The sequence below is a fragment of the Grus americana genome, chromosome 13, assembly GCF_028858705.1.
Source record: "Grus americana isolate bGruAme1 chromosome 13, bGruAme1.mat, whole genome shotgun sequence".
Taxonomy (NCBI): domain Eukaryota; kingdom Metazoa; phylum Chordata; class Aves; order Gruiformes; family Gruidae; genus Grus; species Grus americana.
The window spans coordinates 9,934,922-9,945,157 of NC_072864.1; the positions used below are offsets into that span (position 1 = coordinate 9,934,922).

Consider the following 10,236-nt stretch of genomic DNA (forward strand, 5'->3'; position numbering starts at 1 on the left):
GTAGCATAGCTTACATATAAATTGGTCATGAGCCACGCTTCATTAGAGTAACTAGAAAAAGGTTTTGCAGGGCTGTTGATGGACTTGTATTTCATCTATAAAAAGGCCTTCCCAAATCACTGTGGCCAAGCTGCCATGAATACCTATTCCCAGTGGGTTTCTGCAGGAAAGAAAAAGGGAATGCTGAAGGCAAAAATAACTGAATGACAGGGGATAGACTGGGGAAGGGCAAGAGCTGAGCAAATGGCAGATGGAAAAAACCTGGAGGTACTACAGGGTAAAAAGTAGGAAGGAGCTAGGAAAAGTGGAGGTTAGCAGAGACAGGTAGCTAGTAAGTATGTAACTGGAAATGAGATGGTTAAGCATTAAAGATTCATGCTGTCATTTTAGCCGTGTTGATTTCTTCCATGGCTTTCTCCCACATCAAAATCTAATTTGAAGGATTAAATCTTGACTTGATAACATAGACCTACCTTTGCTTCTGCGTAAGACTACTTGTCTCCTTCAAATCATTTTAGATAAGTAGATGTTTACAGATCCTGTATGCGCAAACAGAAGTACATGCGACTTACCCAGCTTAGGCCAGGCATCCTGCCTCAGTCCCGGTCACCTGCTCCCTCCAGCAAGATGCAAGGAGCACCCTTCAATTTGGCATGAACCTTGGCTCACAGAGCTGAAGGTTGGCAAAGGGTCTGAACAGATGAAAGCGGTATCAGCATTATAAGTAACCCCCTCCAGAGATGCGTTCCACAAAAGCCACCATAACCTTCTGACAAATAATCTGAGATAGAAGTTATCTGGAAGTTCCATTCATGGAGAAATCTATAGAATTGAAAAACTGAAGCAGGGCAAGGATATGAGAACCATTTGTCTGCTCTCCCACCTCTTCAGACAAGCCCAAGGACAAGTCTGCAAAAGGCTGACAGTGCTGGTTTCAATGTTGCTTATCTTCAGCATGATCCATACTGGCAGTTTTAACTTAAATCTACTGCTTTGTCTTCCAAAGAGGGACAAGTGTTTTAAATAAATCTTCTCTTCCTGCGCTCTGTGTTAGCACTTCCTTTTCTCTAAACTGAGTAAAGAATCTATCCTGATTTAACAGACATCTGGGAAAGACAGGAGTAACAACATTGGTCATGAAATCTTCAGGACTGCTCCAGAATACGTTGTAGTAATGTCTTGGGTCAGTAGTTTAAACTACATTCAGAACAAAGACAGATTTTTCCATGTTGCATACCAGCCTCTGTGCGTCTTAGTCAAATCTTATTGGAGTCAAAGAAAATTACCTGGACCGGACCTTTTGCCTGTCAAAGGCGGCTGCTTTCCCACACTTTACAAGCCTCATATGTCTTTCTGGTTCCTAGATGGCAACCAGTAAGTGAAATTTGAGGAAGAGAATTTAAAACAGATATGTCTACTTGCATTTTCTCAACCAGCTTGGATAGGAAAAACAGTTGTTTAGAGTCATCATATTCCATCTGTAAAAACATAGTACCCAGTGTAGTGAAAATCCCTGAGAACTATTTCTCTTTAAAATATATTCTAAGTAAAATTCAATGTCCCACAAAGGAAAAGTGCATGATTACGTCATGAAAATGAGGAAGACAACCACACTGTGTTGTAAACAGCCATGTCAGTGGGAAAGGGCTGTTCGCTTATTTTTATTTTCCCTCTAAAATTGCAACTGTCATGTAAACTCTTTAGTAAAAAGATCAGAGCTAGTCACTAAAGTGCTAGTCAGAAATGCCAGGCACTGCAGAAATCAGAATTTTAATTTGAGTTTTGAACAGAATGAAGCCTTAACATAGCTCTCAAACTATTTAAATATGGAAAAAATTAGCTGAATGAATGAAAGAAAATAACACAGCTGGTGACTATTTAAAAAGGAAGAGCGAGACCGAGTTTTTGTAAGTTCAAACAGGGATGTTCAGAAATAAGTACTTATAAACTATGCAAAATCAGATGTTGTACAAATATACAACTGTATATCTATTTATCTCTCCATATCGAGGCTTTGACAATAATTAATCATAATGAAGGTTTGTCCAAGAAAACTCAAAAATACTTAACTGTGAAAGAGCCTACAAATGTTTGGTTAAGTTCATATATATATATATATTTATACAAACACATTTGAAAGTAATTTACTGCAAAGTTCTTTTAGAAGCATGTCTCTTTCTGTACATTATTTATCTTCACCGAATTATTCTGTAGCATCTGGGAAGACTAATTTAGGCAAAGAAAATTTCCAGCTAAAACCAATATCCAACTTTTTATAGTTTTTGAACTCCAGCTACATAATAGCTACTCAGAGAGTATACACAGACTGCTCCACCCTCATGCTGGGCTGACTCGCAGCAGCTGTCCAACATATGTCTCTAAGTTCTTGAGTAGTTTATTTTGCCATCAGAAGATTACAAAATGTAAAGTTTTTTCTCTGCAGGCAAAAGACTTAAGTGGGTCAGGATCAGCATATTAACCTGAGCTGCTTAGCATCCTGCACGCTTACAGTTCTACCTCCCTGAAGAAATGTTTTCCTGTTTGTACAGAATCCCAGCATTGTTCAGCAGAATTCATCTGGCAGAAATGACGCATCTAATTTTTAAAAAGAGAGAGAAAAATAACAAAAAGGAGGTATAATAAACTCAGATGCTGTGCAGATGAAAAGCTCCAAGCCGTTCAGGCACTGGTAAGTCTGAAAGCCCAGCTGATAGTTCCGCATCTGTCCCTACAGTCCTACTAGCTGTCCTTTCTCCCACTACTGCCAAGACTACGGATAATGCAGCACCTTTTGTTCTAATAATATGCATAATAGTTCTCTTTGCTTCATATTTTCAGGGCTTGTACAGGTCTGCTTATTTTGATGTCAGGCTCTCTTCTGCAAGCCAAATCATTTCTTTACATGGTAAACCCTCCAGGGCTCGGCTTGGGATTTTTTGATTAAAAGAACTTCTTTTTTAAGTATGATAGGTTTCTAAAAGTATTTTAATTTCTCTAATTTTCCATTTACTCCTTACAGGTTAGCATGGCCCCACAAAATCCTTCAGTGGCAAACAGTTGGACTAAGTCCATTCTAGATCAGCTAAAAGATGAGGAATGAAGGAGAAACTAGACTGCTAAAGTTAAGTCTCTGTGTCTGCCCCAAGACAGAAGTGCAGCTGTTCCCTTTCCTGGCGCAGGATCTTGCTGGTCCATTGTCCAAGAACAAAATCAGGACCACACTTGCTGCCTGTCAGCCAAGGACTGCATTCTTCCTTACTGTGGCTGGAGGCCACAGTGTGTTGACTCATCTTGAAGATGGTAACTCGTCTCTTCTGCAACAAGGCAGAGGAGCATTACTCCCAAACTAAACGGGAGGTCTAGCCAGTCTGCCATTCACCTTCCACAACTAGGAGTATTTAATGCACAGTTGCTTTTATTAAAACCTGTGCACATTTTGAATTCCACCCTGAATGTATTTATCCTTGCCAGTGTTTTTTAAACCTGTTCAACAGGTAGAATGTTCCAAAATATCGCAGCTTTAAAAGCCCAGGTTCCTGTTTTAGACTCATTCTTACAGTATGGAGTCTAATCATTTCCAGTACTACTGAACAACTTAATAGGCTGCAAAAACTTGATAAGACAATGTAATTGCCAGCTTTTATGTATATTCTTAAAATAGCTACGTTCCTCATAGAGGTTGTACAGGATATAAGTGTTAGCACAAACAATTAAAGACCTGAAACAATAGAAGCAGATTAGAGAATTATAACATGCAAAAACTATAAAAAATTCCAAACAAAATGTCCTTATTCCTTGTCTTGCATAAACAATAATTTCAGATACTGGAACAAACTACTCAAACCCAGAAAATCTCATTCACTATGAATAATGAAGATAACATTTACCAATGCTACAGGAAAAATAGGTATAAAGAATCTTGTATCAGTTCAGGTAATTGAAGCTCCTGAAATGAATGAACTTTATCTCAAATATTTCAGGTATTCAAGCCAGTGGAAAAATACAGTCATTTACTTATTACAAATATTGGTGTTCAACACATCACCAGTTAGAAGGTACAATCTTTATTGAAAGTTATTTCCATTCCCAGTGTTAACACCTCGCACAAGACAAGATGCCTCCTGCTTGTGTTAAAAACCCAGCCTTCTAAATCTAGTGCCATGATTCTGTCTGTAGCAGGTCGTACAGAAACTCATTATTTCAAATATATCAGATATAGCCTCAAAGAAAATGCATGGTAGCACTCTTGTGTCTATTTTACACTAGTAATACTATTTGAATAACTTTAACTCACTTGTATACACCCTTTGGCAGATGCTCCCCTTTCTTATCCAAACCCAAAAAAGGTCAGCTCCCTTAAATAACAATACAACTGTGAAAACACAAATAGGATTACAGAACAGTGGTTTTCCTCTAATCCTTACTACTTTCAATAAAGTATATTTTTTTCTATATATCTCTTGATCATATTTTAATATATGCTTTATAGCAATATTGTCAGGAGGTAATACAGGTTAACTGTTCTATTATGCATCATATTAAAAAGACAACAAGTTTTTTTCAGGGCAAAAAAAAGGCAAAATAAAAGAATTTATAGCAAAGTGATTTGGAAGACACTAAATTAATCTTACACTCTAATCAATCTGCAAGTGAAAAGATACTTGACTCAATCTGTCAGCAAAGTCAGACAGGTATCTGATCAGCTCAATGGAAATCCTTTTATAAACTCAAGCTATGATGAATACTATAACCTTACCTGAAGAAATGGCATGCCTTATACACACATGCATGGTAATAGGGATGAAATTTGAAGTCTGAATACCTGATCAAGGCATTTCTTTGTTTTGTGAAAGGAATCACTCCATTAAGTGTTTAATCAAACAGCACTGTTCTATCAAAGGACAAGACCTCTAAAATAATGATCTTGAGAACTCCCCATGACAGAAAATTTCTAGATTACATGACTAGACAAATTCTGAATATCTGCTCACTGCAATAAATCTCAATAAGAAGAAAAATTATCAAATTAGGAGGAGATTTCCAACAAGTACTCCTGCAGATTTCCTGCAGTAGAGATTTATGCTGTTGGGATAATCAACATAAAATATTATTCATGTAAGTGCAGCGAAGACAAACCAAATGGCACTACTTTATAGTTCTATCTTTGATCACCTGAAGGTCCAGGTCAACTTTAATTTTTTCTAGTACGTTTGATAATGAGATCCTTCGTTACCTTACACGTCCGACTACTACATTACAGAAAGCAACAGGGTAACCTGACACATTAAGGATGTTAAGCTCTTATTTCAATCACATCCAGAGGTTGCAAAACAGCTGCTGCTTAAAAATCAAGCTGTAGATGGAATGACAATACTGCAGTCAAAGCTAGGGCTCAGCTCTATCCATGTTAGCTTTTACTAACAGTTCAGATACTGTTGAAATCTATTACAAAGCATCATGAAAATCAGCAGTCTAGCCGCATGTCTCGTTCAAATCCCAAACGGGCTTTCCAGTCCTTTCTCAGTGGCCCTGCAGTTACTATGGTACTGAATCCCAAGCATTTTCAGTCAAAGCTGTCTCAGGTTCGTCCCTCCTGTAGCTACGCTACAAAGTGGGGCAGTGTGACAACAGGGAGCTTCACCATTTTGCCCTTTGAATAATGACATTCCTCCTCTGTAGGAGGGGAAAGCTGGCCCCGAGCCACCGCAGAAGGGTGCAGGGACTCCCGAGGACGCTGCCCTGCCATGCCCCTCCGAGCACCGCGGCGGGTGCTGCCTCTTGCAGAGGTGACAGCCTAACAATCAGCCACGGCCGAACACAAAGCCACAACAATGAGGTTGTTTCCTCCACTTCAACTGCAGCCTGGATGTGCTTCGTTCTGGCAAAGCAGACGTTCACTTCACATTTGACAATTCTGCTTTTAGCTGGAAGCCATTCAAAAGACTGCACACAAGCAGAAAGCAGAGGGAGGAAAAGCAGAAGGACATAAAAAATGGTATGGGGATAGAGTTTAAGATAAAGGTTAAGGACATTCTTTCCCACTAAGAATGAGGATGCACTATTCCATATTAAATACATATGCTAAAACATACAACTCATTTGGGAATGAAACCTCTCAGAGAGCTCAGGCACTTTAATGGAAAATGCTCACTGACTCCAGGGCAAGGTTTTGCCTTAGTTATGTCGAACAGTAAGGTTAAAAGCCTGACAGGAATAATGTTTTGTCAGATGATGTCAATCCCGTGGCTTAGTTTATATTGGAAATTGGGTGAAGAGGGTATTCTAGGGAAATATCACCTTCACTCCATATTAGGAGATCCTGGAAGCTCACTGAGACACACAAGAGCGCCAGCACCTGCTATGCTTTTCCTGAAAACTTGCCATTTGCCACGTGGAAAAAGGAGACAGACAGAGGGAGGGGAGGTGTTGAGTCCTAGTGTGGGTAGTTGTATTGCTGACATTTAGCAACAGTAGGCTGACTTTCATTGCTGAAAGTGAGCCAGAAAGGCTCAGAAGAAAGTTTGCAGTATCTGAGAAATACTGCAAAGAGAGAAACTAAAATATTAAGCAGAGCAACACAGCAATTGCTATTTAAATGACAAACAGATACAGAATTTGGAACAAGGTAACTATGGGAACTTCTTCCATTACTAAGAGATGATTGCAAATCAAGGCCATGGCCCACTGCTTAGTACTTTTATGAAAATTTGTAGACCAGATTCTCAGCTTGTGTGCTGACTTGGTCCTAAGTGAACCCACCTTGATTTACACCATCCAAGAGTGTAGCCTTAGCACATTATTAGATTTACAGAGATAAAAGATGTATGTCATGGTGTTAGAAATAAGTCAGTTTATAAAAGTTAAAATGAATAAATAAATCCAATTTCAGGGCAGCTCCTGATCTCTGAAGGGTATTATAGCTACAGTGATTATGATGGCAAGTAATGATAAAACATGCCAGCAAACACAACAGGCATGTCTGAGACTACAAAACAAAAATTCTGTGATTTAAGTTCCCCCATTCCATTTTGATACTGTCTACTCATGTCTAAACAGGTGCTCTGGGAAGCAATGATACATGAAAGGCCTCTCCGTCTATATGTGACACAAAATGAACCAATATCTTCCTGAGCAATTTTTCAGTTCCCGTACAGAAATTTCTATTCCCAGTGCCAGAGAGTCATGCTTACTACAACTAACCACTCTGTTGTCCATCACTTAAAATACAGCTTTGCAGGTTTAGTTTCAAGGCACAATTCACAAAGACTTGTAATTTGGGTACAGCCCAAATGAGTGGCACCTTTCTTGGTTTGATGTGCATTCACTTATCATCATAACTTACTTCTCTTTTATTCAGTTATGTGTAGGATGTTTTATTCATTGTTCATTGTGGACACTGTTCCTGATATGTGAGCAAAGGTTTCTGAAAAATATCAGTGAGGACCTGAACAGGAAAACCTGACAAAATCTGAGATTTTGAAAGCCACATCTTCCTTGTCTGTAAGGATGCTGCTAGTTAAAAACTGGAAAGAGTGCATTTTTTTCAAATCTAGCTGGTGAGAAAACACATACACATCTGATGATTGTAGACATTATAACAGTAACATGGGGTTCCACCAAATAAAAAAAAAAAAAAAGACACACAAATAAATCTTTGAATAATTTAAAGAAAGGCACACCTAGACTTTAATAAGATACAGTTCTATTGGCCACAGCCTATGGCTTCCCTCCTCCCCCAAATAATTTTTTTACTCTTTCTTGTTGAATAGTGGCCATTGTCACAAGAACTCTGCATTAATATTCTCACCATAAAGGCACAACTGTTCTGACAGAGAGCTTGCAGCAGAATAACTCTTATCTGCAAAAGAGAATATCATTATGGGCTCCAATAAGAAAGAAGTAGATGGAAGGATGTTGAAGAAAGAACAGAAAACCACTGCAAGAAGATAAATTATTTACACAGAATTCCATCTAGGAGCACAGAAATCTCTTTATTTTAAAGTCACATTCTTTTAAGCCATTGATTTCAGAAAAGAAACAAAGAGGTGCTGAAAGATAAATGATTGTCTCAAAACTACACACAGTGCAGTTAGCAAAATAAGGGAAGAGTAAAGAATATAAACAGTATACAAAAGATGCTAAAATCAACAGACTCATCTAAGCCATATTTATTGGCATTAGCTTTTCTTTAAAAAATGTACAATTGCTCTTTTATCATAAGCACTTCACATTAATCCAAGCTGTATCTTGGGAGTTTGTTGTGTATGTGCCAACTTTCATATAAGTGAGACATGGTTATTAGGCTTTTAAATAAAATATGCGAAACTCAGAAGATGGTCGAGATCATTTGTGCATTTTAATTGAATGACTACTGAAAAAAAAGGTATTTCTATCACATCACATCTTAATAGAGGCTCTGGATTAAATACTAATTAATTTGCCACCAAAGTTTGCTGTTAATCAGTTGCATGTCAGCATACATTCTGAGTGACATTTAAATTATAAAGTATAGTGGGATTATCTCCAGTCTTGCAAATTTCCTCTTTATAAAAGTCAAAGTAAACATTATGCACTCACTAGAGGTATCATTAGTCTCCTGTTTACTCGCTGTATGGTTCTTTGGATTATAGGCTGTCTCAGTCTATAGATATAACACTTAGATCACCTTAGAAAAAAGGAGGTGCAAGTTCTAAGGCTGACCTTTGAAGATCCAACCTCTAATGACCAACTTCGTTAACAATTGTCTCATTAGGTTTATGTGTAGCTGACAGTGTTTCTCCACAGTAGAGACGAAACTGAGCCTCCCATAGAGCACTGAAAATGCTGACAACTCCATCATCAGTACATCGGCCTTGAGTCAAGCTCTTAGAAACAGTCTAAAAACTACAGGAAATGAGAATCCAGTTGGAAGACGTACGAGTAGAAGCTCACTTTCTATCTTACCTCTGTATGAAAATTGTCCATCAACTAAAGAGAACTGAAGAAAGATATATGAAAACAGATGGACTAATGGGTGAGGAGGCAATTAAAAGAAATAATTGATATAGTATCTGTAACAGTATCACAAATAGTTATGGTGGTCTTATATTCAAAAAGTAATAGAAAATTAATTCAGTAAATAAGCAGACCATTTTGTTGAAAGATGAATATTTGGAACAAGGAAGGAGAGAATTGGTTTTTAGCCTTCCTCATGTTTGAACAGTCTATTAGTATTTTATAAAAGTTATAATTGAAGTGTCAGCTCCTTTATGTAATGTAAACCAAGGAAGGAGGCTATAGATGGAGATTGAATCATCAGACTGATTAAAAAGCCATTCATTGAGACTCAGCATGTATCATATATATCACCATATATGACAAACATATCCATTAAAGTAGAACTTCAACAGTAGAGATAAAGAAGGTCTTCACAGCAAAATTCTAAATTTGTCACAGCACAGAAGAAATAAAATCATAATTTCTACTGAGATGGACAGGTTCCTATGGCCTCAAATTTGTCTAAGATTTAAAACAAAAAATATGCAAAAATCTCGAGGGATGACTCTCAAAACTTTAATGAATCCTTATTTTTAGCACAATGAAGAAGAAAACGATGACAGAATATTAGTTCTAAATTATAATTTTGGTCTCATAGTCACACTTTCCAATGATCTTGAACTTGGCCACTCAATCTCAAACCAACAACGCACGCTAGGTATAGATATAGGGATTAGTCAAGTGCAATCACAGAGGAAAGGAAAATGTCTCAAGCCAAAAAACCCCCAAATTTCCTGAGCATCCACATATGCAAGACACATTTTTCATTTATCACTGCAACTGTTAATATGCAAAATTGCACCCAGATGGAGCAAAAATATCAAGTAGAAAGGAAAGCAAGCTGTATGCAGTGTCTTTTCCCTGTCCTTACCTAACTCGTGTGCTCCTTACACAACCCACAGAGACCCAACCACTTGGAATTTGTGCGGAGGGTTCTTGTGCAGTAGACTCACCTTATTCCTTCTCTTTTGGCTCCACCATCACCGCTCAGCAGAAAGAAGTAATTGTCCTTATGCATAGGTGGGAGAGTGAGATAGTTACCAAGGAAACGGGCTTAGTTTGACAGAGATTTGGAAACCCAAACCCAGCTGGAGATGGGAAATCTAAGTATCCTCCCCCAGAAAGCATTTGAAAACTAGATGCAATCTGGCAGCAATTAAAACCCAGTTAACTCTTACCTTTCTTCCCTTTGTGAATCTG

General features: G+C 38.0%; 1 long non-coding RNA gene across 1 annotated transcript in view; it reads right to left on the reverse strand.

Moving 5' to 3' along the window:
• Positions 1-10,014, reverse strand: part of LOC129212336 (uncharacterized) — a 33,630-nt gene extending 23,616 nt beyond the window's left edge. Inside the window, exon 1 of the long non-coding RNA XR_008579143.1 lies at positions 9,990-10,014. This is a non-coding gene — a long non-coding RNA (uncharacterized LOC129212336). The remainder of the gene's footprint in view (positions 1-9,989) is intronic.
• Positions 10,015-10,236: the final 222 nt, after the last annotated feature.